The following is a 15,558-nucleotide window of genomic DNA, read 5'->3' as shown; positions in this document are numbered from 1 at the left end:
GGCTTGAGGGGATCCCAGCCTGACAAGCTGGCACAGCATCCCAGCAGTGAGAGGGGAGAGATGTGTGATGATGGGACTGAAATGAGGACCCCACGTGAAGCCCCTGCAGGGCAGGACCAGATGCCGTAGGCGGAGCGTTGGAGTTGGGTATTTCCTCCCAGGCTTCTCCAGCACCTCAGCAAAGCTTTGCAGGGATGTGAAGAGCCTTAGTTCATCTCTGCTTTGTTGTTCCAGTCTCACTCCAATCCCTTCCCAGAATTCAAGAGTGGAAAGAACTCCAAGCAACTCGTGATAATAATTCTGTGGCTGTCTTGGTAATGCCTCCATAATTAACATTTGTCCTTACAGATACAATAACAGCCCGTAATGCAGACATAAATATTCCATTTTAAATAGGCACCTGAATTCCGGAGATGAGTGGTGTAAACTTTAATTACATTTCACAAGTGCATTTCCCTCATAATCCCATATTTTTCGTTAGACACAAAATAACATTTCTGCTCACTTTGGATAGGGGTTTTTTTTTTCTTTGCTTTGTTCTGTTTAAATACAAAAAAATGTGAACAAGTAGAGGAAAGCCTGTTGACTTAGCCAAATTAAATATGTACAGAGAAAGTCATACAGAAAGTTTAATTTTTTCCCTCCGTCTCTATAAAGATATGATAATTTTCTGAATCAAAATCTTAAGCTCCATATTGCTGCCATCTCTTCAGGAAAACAAATGCTAGATTCATTTGAAAGTTCTTGTTTAACATATTACAAAGATTAATCTCTCAGTTGTTATTTAAAGCACATGTTGTTGAGTTTCAGTAATTCAAAGAAATATAAATACAATTGAATTTACTGAGGGTGTCTGCTGATGGAATATAGACTTTGCTTTCCAACCAGGATTTACCTGCTGATCTCATTTTTCCATGTAGGAAATCACAGCTGAGTTTGTGCAGAAATGGAACTTGAGTTTTATTCTGAAGGTGCGTCCCTGTGAGTAGAAACATCAGATTTTACTTTCTCATGGATTTTATACGAAGCCTCGGATCAACAGGACCCAGGGAATGGCTTCTCACTGCCAGAGGGCAGGGCTGGATGGGAGATTGGGAAGGAATTGTTCCCTGGGAGGGTGGGCAGGCCCTGGCACAGGGTGCCCAGAGCAGCTGTGGCTGCCCCTGGATCCCTGGCAGCGCCCAGGGCCAGGCTGGACATTGGGGCTTGCAGCAGCCTGGAGCAGTGGGAGGTGTCCCTGCCCGTGGCAGGGGATGGAACAAGATGATCTTTAAGGTCCTTTCCAACCAAACCATTCTGGGATTCTGTGATTCGCTGAGATAAAAGTTGAGCTGTCGTCTAAAGCGATAAATCAAAAGTTGGGATTTAAAGCATAAATTTCTGTCATTTCTGAAAATAGACTCAAGAGCTTTAACATTGCATTTTTGGTTGTTTCCAATTGACAGATCCTTTCTCTCTCCCTCTATTTATTGGATATTATCTCTCCATTCTGCTTGTCATGGCACTACCTGAAGTTTTGAGATACGCAGGCTTTGGCAGCGTTATTGACTTGGAAAGTTCCCGTGTCCTTCACATTCCATTGTGTTCAACTCCCCAGATAAGTTCATGGTTATATTGTATACATCTGATCCAATTTATTTCAACAACAAGATATTGCTTGGAAGGAAACAGATTCTGCTCTCTATCTTTAGGAATTACCTAAATGTGCTAAAATCCAAGCCTAACGATTTTTCACAATTAGGCTGATGGGCCTTGATGCCTTTCTGAGGGAAAAACCTGAGAAATATGCCCAGAATAACAAATCATTAGATGTGATAAGCCAGGAGGTCCAGTTTTCCTGATAACTTGTCTTAATTATCTTTTTGGGTTTTTTTCACTCTGGGCTACTTGTTTATATTGGAAGTAAAAACGATCCCTCTGTCATCCTTGGATATTCCCAGCAGCCAAGAAAGTCTTTTCCATCTATTTCCCCTCATCCCCCCAGCCCCTGCAGCCAAGCTGCCTTCCAAGGCATAATTAATTTATAGTTTGTACCCCAAGGAGGAAAAGTTGAGTGCTCATCAGTGTGATATTCTAGCACTTCAGTGCATTATTTTGGGAGATCTTATTGTGTTTATTCCAATACCCATGGCAAAAAACCCTGGATTCTTTGCCCTTCATTTCCTTCTTGAACGTAATAAACCTAATTCAGGCACTAATCATATTACAACCACTTATTATTTTGGTAATTCAGACTAAAAAGGGCCTGATTTTGGTGTTTCCACTGCAGTTGGTTGGGAGGGAGGTGGGTATCCACTGAAATAGTAAAATCCAAAACATCATGCCCAGAAACTGGCTCTGTTCTGAAAGAAAATCTCCAATTTGAGTTCCAGCCACTGTGTTTTAAAGTGCTTCATGACGCAGAGTTCCTGCACAGGGCAAGAAAAGCTGCACAATTCTTGGTCCAGCTCATGGCACACTTTCATACAGGCTCGGGAACCTGAATTTCAGCACCTCATCTGGGAGTGTCAACCTTTGTAGGCAGTGGTAGAGCAAAAAATCCCACTGCCAGCAACTCTTGTTGTAATTGTCTGCCCTATTTTAGCAACTCCAGGTAAGTTTGTAAGGAATTTTCATTTTACAGGGACTGAAAGGATGTTTTTCAAAAATAGTGAATAGTGGTCCCATTTTCATCCAAAGATTTTTATTCATTTTATTCCTTTTTAATTTGGCATTCTGTTTTCTCTTCCTGTTCTAAACTGAGCTGTCAAAAACCAGTGCAGTGTCTGGAAAGTGTGCAGGGAGAAGGAAAAAAAAGTCACATTTCTGTGTTCTTTTATGTCCTTAATTTTCCAGGAGACTCAGTCTCAACCAGGACTTCAACTGGGAGAAAATACATTTCTATAACAACACTTGAAAAGAAAGAAAAGAGTAAATAGTTATTAAGTGAGATATTCTGGTGCATAAGTCTAAAATTATATATATATTCTATAAATTCAGTCAGAAATCTTAAGTAGCTGAGTGCTGGTGAACTGTGGTGAGATCATGAAGGGGATACTGAAATTCTTAGCCCAAAATGACAGAATTTCATGTCCCTAAAACTTGGGAAAATCCTCCTTAAAGAGGCCATCTGAAGTCATCAGCAGAAACCTGATGTTTATTTTTCACAGTGAAATATGGTATTTTCTTACTTTCTCCTCTGAATAACAGGGAACTTTGTTGTTGTTGTTCGTAATTAATAATTCTTGGCATTTTTGCCTCACATTTTACTGGCTGTATTTATAGAACTGAATTTAATTCAACCTCACATTAGGAATACAAATATATTAAATCCCTAAGTCATGGTTCCTCTTCTTTTTTTTTTTTTTAACTCCTCGCATGCATTTAGTAAAAGCAACATTTCCAAAATTCCCATCTGTTCTGCATGTACACGCAGCTAGTTATACACTGATTGACAAGGCTATAAAAGGACATTTTGGGGAGATGATGGGTTTAGGAGCTGCACTAAAAAATTCCCATGTGGAGGCATTCTGCAGTTTTCCCATGGAAACTCTGTGTGGGAGTCAGGGAGATACAAATACACACAACAAATTGTGCTCTGGCTGTCACCCGTGTGGTGTCAGAAAGGTTTGGGGTTGTTTGTGTGTATTTATCTGTGCTGGAGTAAATGTGTGTGTGGGGAGGGATCAATAACCCACAAATAATGACACAGCCCCGGCAGGAGCAGCCCTGCCCACCCCTCACCTGAATCCGCAGCAGTTCCTCAGGGCTCTGCTCCTGGTTGAAGGGATGCTGGAGGGATCCCAAAGAGCTGTGGATGGCCCCACAGGCACTGATGGGATCAGAGAATCCCAGGATCACTGAGGGTGGAAAAGATCTCCAAAGTCATTGAGTGACTGATGCCCACCTTGTCCCCAGCCCAGAGCACTGAGTGCCACCTCCGGCCCTTCCTTGGACACCTCCAGGGATGGGCACTCCAAACCTCCCTGGGCAGCCCCTGCCAAGGCCTGAGCACCCTTTCCATGGGGAAATTCCTGCTGCTGACCACCCTGAGCCTCCCCTGGCCCAGCCTGAGGCCGTTCCCTCTCCTCCTGTCCCTGTTCCCTGCGAGCAGAGCCCGACCCCCCCGGCTGCCCCCTCCTGTCAGGGACTTGTGCAGAGCCACAAGGTCCCCCCTGAGCCTCCTTTACTCCAGGCTGAGCCCCTTCCCCAGCTCCCTCAGCCACTCCTGGGGCTCCGGACCCTTTCCCAACCCCACTCCCTTCCCTGAACACACTCCAGCCCCTTTATTCATAGCATCATATCCAAGGGATGATGGATTTAGCAGCAGAGCTGCAACAATAAATTCTGGGCATCAGCAAACCTTGGATTTGAACCTTAAATGCTGAACTTCTGTCTAAAAATAGCCCTGGTGCAAGATGAGCCACTCAGTTTCTTTTAAATAAATCACCCACTTTTACAGAATAATTTATTTTATGTTTCTTTGTCCTTTCTGCTCTTCCTTTCTAAATTTTTTAATTTTTTTATTTCTTCTATACATAGACCACTTTTACTCTAGACAAGGAAGAGGAGAGCTTGTATTTTAAATATATTTCTGTGTGAGCAGGGCTATGTATGAGACAATCTGGGAGAAACATTATCAGAAAATTTTGACAGAAATGGAAGAAAAATTGGACACAGAAAAAGGTCAACCAAAAAGCAGACAATTTCTTAATTGTATTCTTAACAAGGGTAATTAAGCACTGGAACAGATTAATAATGGATGTGGTTCATGCAGCATCAATGAGGAGTCTTAAAATAAGATTGAATCTCTTCCTAAAATGCCTGATCTAATTTCAGCACAAGTTATTGGGTTAGATGAAGGCACCAAGAAATAAAATCCCAATCTGTGGCACAGGAGAAACATTCACAACATTTCTGATGGCCCGGAAATATCTGTTTCTGGAAAAATCCAGCAGGAGAAAATCCAATTGTTCTTCTAACGTGGAATGTGAGTATAATCAGGTCAATTTATTAACACATTGCCTAGACCAGAGAATAATATTGGCGTTGTGGGTTTCTCTTTGTTACATTTTGTTCTTTTAAAGATTATAGACAAAAAGGATCAATCTGTATTTTATATTTTCTGATTTCACAGTGTTAATGCGATGCTCGTTGATGACATCAACAAGGAGTTCTTGGCTGTAGTTTCCAGGTGTTTGTAGGGAGTTCTAGAACATTTTAATTGGGTTTTTTAGGATTTATTTGTAACATTGAGAGAGGAAACAACAGAGTTGAAATGCTGCTCAGATGCAGCCACAGCTCCATGTCACGGCCGTCCTGCCGTTCCCTGTCCTTCAGTGAAACGTGGGTGTGCATGGGATGCAATCCAGGGGCATCATTTAGTCCTTGTGGGAGCAGCTAAATCTGGGAACGATGTGTTCTGGAAATGGTTTTCCATGGATGGAATAGTTCATCCCCTTGTCCTTCAGGGGGCTGCACAGGATGCAATCCAGGAACGTCATTGAGCCCTTGGAGGAGCAGCTAAATCTGGGAATGAAGTGTTCATGGAATGAAGTGCCTTTCCGTGGATGGAATGGTTCCTCCCCCAGCAGGTGACAGCCGGGAGCTCTGCTCCAGATGGGGAATGTCAAGCACCTCACAAGGTAATTAATCTCCCCCAAACTCCCGTCTAATTTAATGAGTCGTAGTTCACAGAGCGGTGTCAGTAAGGACCAAAACATTGGCTAAGGTCTGTGGGGAGCCTTAAATCAGGGAAGAGCACCACTAACGACTCCTGGAAGTCAATCCAAAGGCTTCTCTGAGCCTGGAATTAGCAGGACAGCTCCTGGTCCCTCCTTGTGGCACTAAATGACCTTTAAAAGTCCCTTCCAACCTAAACCATCCTGTGATTCTCTAGTGTTACACCACATTTACAATTCCATGTAATTGGTGACCCACATGCACTGAAAAGGGGGAAAATAATGGAATATCTGCAAATTTTCAAACCAATAGGAAATTTAGAATTGATTTTAGAAACAATCAATCAAAAATATGAAATTAAAGATTGCTATGGAGAGCTGAAAGGAGCAACCCAAACCACCTGCTCCCTGATGGTGTTGTCCAATTTCTGTATAAACTCAATTTAAATTTCTATATTTTGTGTTCAGGTAGCACAAAAAATAAACTCAATCAAGGAGGAGGTTCCAAATACCTCTCAGTAATGGAAACAACAATTTCAGGGCTCTAGTCCAGAAAATTCTGCAAAGAAAAATGATTGGCGTGAGCAGTAGTTGTCTCTTTGGGACTGTCACTGGGAATTGTTGGGAGCAATTCCTCTTGGTTGGTGATAGTGATTTACAATAACTCCCCCTTCACAACTGAATACATCCCTAAAATGATTCCTTGACAAAGAAAGTGTAATGCTTATTTTTATTTCTTTTTTACAGTGGGCTTGTTAGAATATTGAAGCAACCGGCCATCAAGGGAGCATCCAAAACACAGGGCACAGTCAAACCACACATTAGAGGGAAAGCACAAGATGTGGAGCTGTCAGAGAGAGTGTTGGACTCTGGGGACTGAGAAAGGACAGAGAAGGAGGGAAAAGAAAGGGGTTTGCAAATTATTTGCTCTATATTATCTCTTTATTTAATTTTAAAATGGTAGTTAGCTTCATTTTAATTTGTGTTTATTTATGTAATTGAATATTTATTTATATAATCAAATATTCATTTATTTGTGTGTTTACTTATTTTTATAGTAGGAGTTCACCTCTCCTTTTTTATTGAGTTTCTTGGAAAGTTCTCCCTCTGGAAAGATAGGATCCTTCCCAAGAAAAGTTCAGGCTGGGGAGCCCAACGTCCCACCCAGCTCAGGGCTAACTCCCAGGGATGGGTAGGAGCTCGATCCCTCTGCCAGTGATATTCCTGCTTTCCAGCAAACAGAAATACACGATCTTCCCTCTCATTCCCAGGAAACTTCACTCTTTCAGTGCTCTTTAATTCTGTTGCTATTGTTTCAGGGAACCGTAAATGCTTAAATTTGGTGGATTTGATGCCATGAAATCCTGTAACTGATAATTAGACTGCAGCCTGGATGTTTACAACCCCATGCTCTGTGTTTTCAGCCAGTTCTTTCCCACTGAATTCCGTGAGGGTCTGGGTGCAATAACAGGAGTGTGTTTTCAAATAATGCAACTTCTGGCTGAATGAGATTTTAATTTTTGCCTTTCTTACAACCAGGGCTACAAAAATATTTGGGTTTTTGACTCGTAGCCTTTAATTTATACAAGAACCCTTAATGACTACTGCTTAGCCACCAGGAGTCTGCATTTATTTAAATCAATATCTAATTAGTTTCCTTAATATATTACCTTTCACTCCAGAAATTTAAGGAATTTAAGCAATTAAGTTTGGGCACTGATATCCTCCTGCTTGCTTTTGTTTCTGCTTGACTAAATTTTGCCTCTATTTGATCATTTCTAGGCCCCCAAATCCCATTGATTTCTTTAGTTTGTTGGTTTACTTGTGTATTTTTAAGGATTTTTTTGTTTAAGGATTTTGCGGTGGAAGAATCTTTCCCTCTTAACTTTCATTTTTTTCCAGCCAGTGGATGATGAAGTTGAAGGATAAGAAGAATGATTTTATGGATTCACAACACAATGCAAAGGTGAGATTTCCTCTTACTTCTACCTTGAAATTGCTTTGATTAAGAGAAAAAAATTGCTTCAGTAGAAAGAAATATTTGTAAAATGTAGAAATTCCTAATCATAGGCAAAACAGAATATTTGAGGAACTTTTTAGGGTGGTGGGGACAGAGAAATCCATTTGAGGAACTTTTTGTGGTGGGGACAGGGAAATCCATCCTATGATACTTTATGTGTTTGATACAATTAATTTTTAAACCATTTAATAAATTAAAATCTTCTTTCTTTTTTTACAAGAAGGACCTGAAAAGCAAAAATGAGAAAGATGAGTTTCCCCCTTTCAGTATGAATATTAAATATATGAAAAACCAGAGCTGGGGCAAAATATTTCCCCTGTGTTCTTTGTAAAGCACCTGGAAGGCCTCACAGTAGAGGCCCATTAGGAAGGATGATTCCCTGCATGGGGATATGTGGGAATGACAACTTTCCAGGAAAAATGGAAGGGCTGGGGTTTTTTTAAAAGCCGTGGAAAAATGAGCAACCATTTTGGGTGGAACAGAACAGCTGATACGCTCTTGCCAAGCTTGTTTCTTTATATAAGTGGTTTATTTATATATGCAGATGTATGCAAATCCTCGACACCGAAACCACCCTGTAAGCAACGGAATTTACAGGAGGTCTAAGAATTCCTGGAGCTGCCAAAGAAACTCTGCAGAACCAGAGACTCCCATGCAGGAGGCCCCTGGTTTGGAGTTTTGGGATTGTTTTAAGAGTTTTCAGCTTCTGATGTGAAAACCTAAGGTCGATGGTTGGACTTGATGACTTTAGAGAGCTTTTTCAACCTGAATGATTCTGTGACTCTGTGATTTTGGGGTGGCACACATGGACTATTCAGCACAGCTATGTCTGAGCAGATTTATTCTCTGCCAGTTCTCAGGACCTTTTCCTAAGTAAACTCACCATGGAAATGGTGCATTATGGAGGATGGATATCACTGGATTTAATCAGCAGCCTTGACAGGACGAGTGGCTGCCTGTTGTATTCCAGGACGGAGAATGGTTCAGAACAAACATCCCAGAAGGAATTTCTCATTATTACAGCACTGTCAACCTGAAATTGGACTTTCTAGGACTTGGAAATCCCATTCACACAGAGATATCAATTGTAACAGATAATCTCTTGACTCACTTTATTCTTATTCACCTTATTTAGCCTTATTGAATTAGGGAAACATAAGAATAACCCACTTGCTGAATGTTTCTGGATACATATTTGTCATCCATGTCAGTACAAAAATAGCTCGATTTATCTGGTGTGTCTTTTATTTTTCTTCCCCAAAAACTCGAGAACAGATTTTTGAGCTGCCTCAAAAAAAAGTTGCCTCAGAGATGACATTTCAAAGATCCAACCCAATAAATAAAGATATTGTGGCCATTTCCCTGTATTTCTAAGCTCGTTGTTGGAAACAACAGCCTGATAATTGTGGCTGCTCATGCCATTAATGAAGCAATGCCATCTAAAGCTCGGATTTTGCAATCTTTTCTGCATATGAATAGTCTGAAGTTCAATGTAAGCTGATGATTAAGACCTACTTGAAACATTTGATTCTGCAAGATGTTGTTTTGTGCCGCGGCTTTCGGCTCCCTTTGACTTCCAAGTGGCTGGAACGTTGTGAATCACGAGTGGGAGAGCAGCTAAATGGAGAAAGAGAAGTAAAGAGATGAAATATAAAAGAGTGTATTGGATTCTCTCTCCTTCCATCCCAACTCTGGGCACACAACAGCAACTCTTGACTCGAGGGACGTGAGGGAAAAGCGCTGGGGTTTCCAACGAGCCTCTGACATTTTTGATGTTGTGCATTTGTAGGATGACTCAGATTTGCCAACTGCTGCTGCCGTGGGTTTTGGATGCTCCATGCTCAGGGTTTTTTTGGGTGTTTGGTGCAGAGTCTGACCCCAGCACCTGCATCCACAGATGCACCCTCTGCTTCCATCCCGAATTTTGTGGTTCATCCAAGTCCAGCAATGTCAATCCGTGCAAAGATTGAGGTGAGATGACTTTGAAGTGCACAAGGAGCACACACAGGTCCTTGCTGGGTGCTGATAGTAAAAAAAAAGAGAAAAATCTCCTCCTGATCAATCCCACACCCCACAATTTCATATTTTTTCCTCTTTTTTGTCTAGACAGGGAGGTTGGGAAGCGTGGTTTGATGGCAGCCCGCAACAGAAACTGATCCTGGGAAGGTATTTTTAATAAGGGCATGCAAGAATGAGCCAAATCAAATGTAAGCAACTTTTTTTTAGCCTAATCTGCCTCCAGAGAAATGGCAGACTCCCCTCCAGCACTAATGAAGGAATCTATTCCAACCTCACTTGATTTTCTAACGACATCCTACAGGAAAACCACACAGAATATCCCATATACAAATGCATGGAAGTGGAACTTGATGATCCCACGTGTCCATTCCAACCTGAGATGTTCTGTGATTTATGGAACAGAAATGCAGGTAAAAAAAGAGTTTTAAAAATAATCCTGCCACTGGATTAAAGAAACACTGAAGGTGTTTTCTTTCTTGTTTGGGACTAGAACAAGGTTGGTTCAATTGGATCCACAGTTTGTCAGTTCCTGGTGGCTTTTAATGATTCCTGGTTTTCAGCTTCATTTATCTGTGCACACCTTCCCTGCCACATTGAGAAATGGCTGGTGGGGAGGTGGAGTTGTGTCTCAGGCTGTTCTTCTTTAATATGGGAAATGTTTAAACATCCCATTTGGTTGAAAAAATCCATTATTTCCTAGTCAGTCTCATTCTTGAATATGTATTTCCCCAAAATACTTCTGAAGTGCTCCTTTCATCACGATTTTGAGGTGAAAATAAATAATAAAGATTTGGAGCTGGCCAACAAGCTGGAAAATCTATTTCTGAACCAGCTTTGTGTACAAGATGCTCAAAATAAGAGAGAAAGCAGGATGGAGATTTCATTCCTACTTGGAAGATAAAGCCCAGCTGTTCCAAAGCCATGGAGAATATAATTATCAAAAACCACTAATGAGGCATCCCAGGTGGCACAGAAAACTCACCTGTATCTTATCTCTACGCTTAGCAAAGAGATTTGTTATGGAAGGAATGGTTAATGTCAAGACTGGGAAAAAGGAAATATTTGCTGCACGAATTCTCCCCTTTCAGCTTTATTTTTGTTTACAGCTGTGCAAGCTGAGTATAAAATGCAGCTATTTTGACTTCGTAGTATTTTATGTCTCGTTTGAACGGTTTTAAAAATTGATTGAAGGCGGCCAAGAATTGAACCTTTTCCCTCTTCTCATGTTCCGTGGTGCTGGTTTTATGTGGCACCTTTTCCACTAAAAAGGCACAGAGGAGGCTAAACAGCAAAATAAAAGCCAGCCATGCTCTACTAAATCTTATTACCCAAACCAGAATCATTCGAATGTTTTAAAAGTTTTATCCATTGGGTCCCTGTGGGAGGGCAGTGTCGGGTTGGTGGTGAATTTATTTTCCCCAAATTTCTGAATTTCAATCAGGTTTGCTCTAATAGCTGTCAGCTGACCTGATTAAAGCCTACCTCTCCTCGAGTTGATTTAAATCAACTTGGCTGCCACACAGCAAGCTGAAATTCACGCTGGCCATCTGCTGCACTAAATCAATTTATTTTGGAGAACTTTAATTCAATTACCAGGCTCATATTCCATGGCAGGTGTAGGAGACAAATCCATATTTCAGGTTCCTATGTGGGATCTGGTGTAGGCAACTGAGGAGTGAGAGGAGGACTTGGGTAACATAAAAGGAGTAAGAAAGGATTTCCCTGAAAGCTTTAATTACAGTTTTAAAGCAGACAATTTAAACAGGTTTTGGAATTAGAAATATTTAAAAGAATCATATTGTGACCTTGCAAATCGCTGCTGCTGTTGCACACAATGCTACAGCCCGCTAGAAATTATATAAATACTGTGACTTGGTTAACATTTCAAACCTCTGACTCAGAAATTACCATGAAAATGGGGAATATTTCAGGATCCAATGAGGCCTTTACCCATTTCTTGGCTTAGGGTTGTAGATCTGGAAGGCCAAAGCATCAGAGCCAGCTCACGTGTGGCTTTTGTGTGGTGTTGGGAGCCCTCTTGTCACATCTGTCAGCTGTTGGGAGGAGCTGCACTCTATGGATCCTCTGGCATCCAGACCCACCAAGGCTGTGAATGCCCTCATCCAACGGGAAAACATGGAATTGTGGTTTAAAAGTTCAAACAAGCTCCTGGGCTGGTCTTGGTCTTACCATGACAGTGGCGGCTCTTCCTTATCTATCAACAACACAAGGGAAAAAAGTAGCCTTGGTTGTAGGAACCCAGAGTGCTGAGAATATTTCTATGCCTGTTTTTAAGGGTTCTTACCCCCCTGGACACCACTGGTATAGCTTTAAACCTTGGAAAAAATTACCAACAGTCAGACAACAGCTAGAAAATACAGTGCTGTGAATTAGGTTATAGACTACTAGGTAAGATTGTTACAGGGTGAAAAATTTAGAGGTTTTAGGCTTCTCTTTGTAGTAAATAGATAAGAGTAAGAAATATCAAAATGGAGGATTGTTGTTCTCTAAACATTCTTCTCCTTCTTCTACCACTCCATATTTTGCAGCAAAAGTAGTTTGGATTGATTGGATAGAAAATTCTGCAGTTCCTGGTCGTGTTACTGAATAATTGGTAAGAAAGTAAAAATAATGTACGTTTTTAGTAACTATTGGTTAAAATGTTTTTAAAAGGCTGTGTAAATCTTGATAATGGCTCTCACTCCTAGTTTTCCTCCTTCTATGCTGTACCTGGGTCACTCTAGTGGCTCAGTTCCTCTGATAAGACTTAATAAACAACTATCTGGAAGCATTGAAACTACAGAAGACGTCTCGTTTTGTCTTTTAAACGCCTTGCAAGGACTTTCAGCAAATTTTCTCCCATCAGGAGAGACTTGATTTATGGCACAATAAAGAGTCACTTGGTCTTTGTAATTCCAGGGGAGGCTCAGGGTGGACATCAGCAGGAATTTCCCCATGGGAAGGGTGCTCAGGCCTTGGCAGGGGCTGCCCAGGGAGGTTTGGAGTTCCCATCCCTGGAGGTGTCCAAGGAAGGGCTGGAGGTGGCACTCAGTGCTCTGGGCTGGGGACAAGGTGGGCATCGGGCACTGCTTGGACTCGGTGACCTTGGAGAGCTTTCCCAGCCTCAATGATCCTGGGATTCTTTTGGTGTGTCTTAAAGGAAAACTTTTGTTTTTCCTTCAAACGTTAGTTTCCTTCAAACTTTAGTCTTTCCTTCAGACTGCTCAACACTGAATCGGTTTTGGAGATAAAGGAAGAAAATATTTTACCAAGCTGCTGTAAATTTGTTAATTGATAATCACCTTTTGAGAAATGGACAACTTTTACTTTTAATCCTAATTTGGGAGGAAAAATATCCCAAATATCACTGCAATAAATCCATTTCTTGCCCAGCTCTACTCAACCTGCAGATTCATTTCACTACAAACTCGGTTACCTTCTCCTGAAAGGTCAAATAAAAATGGTCTTTTATTACTGGCCTGACATTTTATTAAAATCCTGGCTGTTTTATTGTGTATGGGAAGAGAAGTGGTGGTGTGGGAATGCACAAGAGTGGACAGGGAAGCTCTGCCAGGTTCCAGCCACTGGATTTGCATCCCTTTGTTGTCACTTAATCCTTGGATGTGCTGTGACAGGGCTGAGCCTCATCACCATAGTAAATATTTTTCTCACCTGAGTTTCTGGCAATAAAATTGCTCCTAACTTTCCACTGTTTGTTTGTTTGTTTGTTGGGTGATTTTTTTAGTATTTTTTAGTCCTCCTGTTTATCTGGACTTTCAGGAATATCCATCAATTGTGCAGCCACAACCCCCTCCTGCCACCAACATGGTCTGGGGAGTCCCTGAGGGGCACCGAGCTCTGGAAAAGAGCAGGAATTGGGAATTACTGCTCTGAAAAGCAGCAGAGTGAGGAGTTACTACTCCGAGCAGTAGCAGGAGTGGGGAGTTACTACAACCACCCCGAGCATGAGCACCTTGCACTGTGGTGACCTCAGTTTTCAGCCACCTTTGCTTCATTAAGGCAATTCCATCAGAATTAAAGTAAGAGTTAGTGCCTGCTTTAAGGGCCTATAATGAAAATTAATGGGTTTCATCTCTCAGAACCATTAGATTGTTAATCAGGACACACATAGTTCAATAAGGGTGGTTGACGAAGATTTATGGTGCTACCAAAATGGAAAAGAAGAGAGACAAATCAAAAAAATGAAAAAATATTGGTGGGGTTTCACATTTGCCACTCCTTTAGGGAAAAACACCCATAAATCCATCACTGCCCTACAGGCAGAGTAGGATTTGTTTCACCTGGTTCCATGTTTCTGATGAACTCGTTCATATTCCGGTGAACAGAGGTTGTGAAATGCATTCAGCTTTTCATCCCTCATTTAGATTTACTCATATTTTAAATAGTTGAATGGATTTTTTTCCCCCTTTTCATGCCCTGTTTTCCTCCTACACTTGTGTGCTCAATTGAAGTTCATCAGGCTGTTGTGAGGACGCAAACGTAGAAGCTGTAGAAATTTTAAAAAATCTTTAATTATACATTTTAAGCAGAAAAAAACCCAATAATGTGAATAAATAACGATCCAGTGCCACCCCCTGCCACGGGCAGGGACACCTTCCACCATCCCAGGGTGCTCCAAGCCCCGTCCAGCCTGGCCTTGGATATTTCCAGGGATCCAGGGGCCGCCACAGCTTCCCTGGAAAATCCATTCCTTGCTGCCAAATTCCAGCATCTTCAAACTCTACTTGGGCCAGTCCAGCCCTATTTCCCAGGGTTCACTTTACATGCAATGCAAGGGTTGTGGAAGTTCTAATAAAAGGGGAATTTTCAAAAGGCTAAAAGCAATTTTGCCATTGCAAAATATTCACCAGCTTCCATTAAATATTTTCTCTTTTTAATTGCAAATGACAGCTCAGAATGGCTCTGTTTTTACTGCACTTAGGAACATATTAGTTTTTTCCCTTCAGGGGAAGAAATGAATTTTTCCCCTCCAATCAAATGTAATCTAGAGCATTTAAATAATTCCTTTCCCAAACACATTTTTCAGCCCTGCCTATGAATGAAAACAGAGATTTATTCTTTGTGCTCAAGTTTTAGGTTTTTTTTTTCCTTCTTCAGTTTTGAGCTTATATTTTCTTTTCCAGTGGAAATGAAGCACTTTATCAATGCAATTATGAAATTCCAGCTTTCCCAGCACATTTCTGACTAATGTCTGTCCATTCATCTAGAAGGAAGGAATGCAGAACTGACTGAGGGAATACAGAATTCAACTTATTTCTGATTGATATAATCACAGCTCTCCAGGTCCTACTGTGATTGCAGGACTGGATATCTACTTTTATTTCAGTTCAGTGTTTTGGAACAAAGCCTTCTGAGGAAGAAAGTCATAGTTTCTTGTCAGCAGCAAGCTGTAATTATATGTATTTATATTTAACCTTTCCCGATCCCACTCATTAACATTTCCTTGGCACAGGCACAGTTTATATTTTGATACAGTCCTTTTGAGGAAAGGTTATAAGGACTCTGGTAATCTTTGACTTGTTGGTGTTTCCTCTTCTGAAAATGCTGGGGCTGCATGAAAACAGAGACTTGGGAGCAGAGAACAAAGCCTGAACTCTGGATTTTACTCTATTCTGCTAAACAATCACATTCCATCATGGTAATACTGATTTATCTCAATAAAACCAATAAAAGCCATTAACAGTTCGAGCCTTGATGCTGTAACTGCTCCTTGATGCTCAGAAAACTTCTGTTCCCCACTTCTGGAGAACATCCGGCCAAACCTTCTGCTCAAGCCAGGGCGGAAGCAAAGTCAGATTTAACTTCAAAGTTGAGCCAGGCTGCTGAGGGCCTTGGTCA

The 15,558-nt window shown here is 41.3% G+C and overlaps 1 long non-coding RNA gene across 1 annotated transcript in view; it reads left to right on the top strand.

The window, feature by feature from the left end:
- The window catches only part of LOC125331051, a 59,995-nt gene extending 47,832 nt beyond the window's left edge, over nt 1-12,163 (top strand). Inside the window, exons 11-18 of the long non-coding RNA XR_007205840.1 lie at nt 921-971; nt 1,446-2,593; nt 4,819-4,969; nt 5,451-5,624; nt 6,408-6,571; nt 7,563-7,626; nt 8,225-9,887; nt 10,001-12,163. This is a non-coding gene — a long non-coding RNA (uncharacterized LOC125331051). The remainder of the gene's footprint in view (nt 1-920; nt 972-1,445; nt 2,594-4,818; nt 4,970-5,450; nt 5,625-6,407; nt 6,572-7,562; nt 7,627-8,224; nt 9,888-10,000) is intronic.
- Nucleotides 12,164-15,558: the final 3,395 nt, after the last annotated feature.

Source organism: Corvus hawaiiensis, chromosome 10 (genome assembly GCF_020740725.1).
Source record: "Corvus hawaiiensis isolate bCorHaw1 chromosome 10, bCorHaw1.pri.cur, whole genome shotgun sequence".
In the NCBI taxonomy this organism is placed as follows: Eukaryota; Metazoa; Chordata; class Aves; order Passeriformes; family Corvidae; genus Corvus; species Corvus hawaiiensis.
This window is presented reverse-complemented; position numbering and strand designations above follow the sequence as displayed.